Genomic DNA, 1210 nt, shown 5'->3' with positions numbered 1-1210 from the left:
CTCTGCCTCTTCATTTTGTTTATATTGATGTGTTTGGGGTGGCCTTTCTGTAGGCTGGAAGTTTGTGTTCCTCTTTATTGTAGAAGTTGCTGCCTGTGGGTGAGGTTGGACTAGTGGCTTTCGAGGTTTCCTGGTTAGGGAAGCTTACATCTGTGTTGTGGTGTATGAAGCTGGATCTCTTTTCTCTGGAGTTCAATGAAGTGTCCAGTGTGAGTATTAGTTTTCCATGGCATTGATGTGACTTTAGGACGCCTTTATTTTAATCCTCAGGGCTGTGTTCCTGCGTTGTTGGAGAATTAGAGTGGTATGTCTTGCTTTGGAACTTGTTGGTTCTTGGGTGGAGCTTGGTTTCAGTGTTTGCAGGCTTTCAAATGAGCTCTTGTCAGTTAATGTTCTCAGGATTCAGGAGTTTTCTGGTGTTCCTAAGTTTTGGATTAACCCTCCTGTCTCTGGCTTTCAGTCTTATTCTTACATTAGCCTCAAGACTTCTCCATCCATACAGCGCAGTTGATAAAAAATCGAGGTTAATGGTGAAAAGCTTCTCCACAGCGAGGGACACCCAGAGAGGTTCACAGATTTCCATGGAGAAGAGAACAGGGAGAAGGGAAATAGAGGTGACCAGGAGGAGAAGAGGGGGATTGAAAAGCAGAGAGAGCAGCATAGCCAGTAATCAATTCCCTATGTGCTCACCACAGTCTCGAACACACAGGTTCATGGAGTTACTTAGAGAAGAGCCGAGGGAGGAAGGAAATAGAAGTGGCCAGGAAGAGAAGAGGGGGAGTCAATAAAGGAGAGACAAATCTAGCCAGTAATCAATTGCCTAAGTGTTCTCCAGAGCCTGGAACACAGAGAGAGATTCATAGAGTTAAGTAGAAAAGGGAGTGTAAGGGAAGAGACAGAGGTGACCTGGGAGAGAAAAGGGAGAGTCGAAAGGGGAGAGAGCAATCAAGCCAGAAATCACATCCATAAATAAAAATGGATACTGAAGATTAGATTCTTAAAGGTACAAAATTGATAACAAATACCAAAAAACAAAGATTTAAAATCTAGAGCTTAAACTCTCAAAAATGCAATATTAAAAATACAAACAAACAAAGAAAAATCCAAAAACTTTTCTTTTGTTTCTTTACCAACTGAGCTTCCGTGATAGCTCAGTTGGTAAAGACAATATATTGGGGGCCACACAGAGGCCCAGTGAGGAAAAAGAAGA

This window comes from Bison bison, unplaced genomic scaffold (genome assembly GCF_000754665.1).
Source record: "Bison bison bison isolate TAMUID 2011002044 unplaced genomic scaffold, Bison_UMD1.0 scf7180017863099, whole genome shotgun sequence".
Classification (NCBI taxonomy): Eukaryota; Metazoa; Chordata; class Mammalia; order Artiodactyla; family Bovidae; genus Bison; species Bison bison.
The sequence above is the reverse complement of the archived record's forward strand: the minus strand, read 5'-3'. Positions refer to the sequence as shown.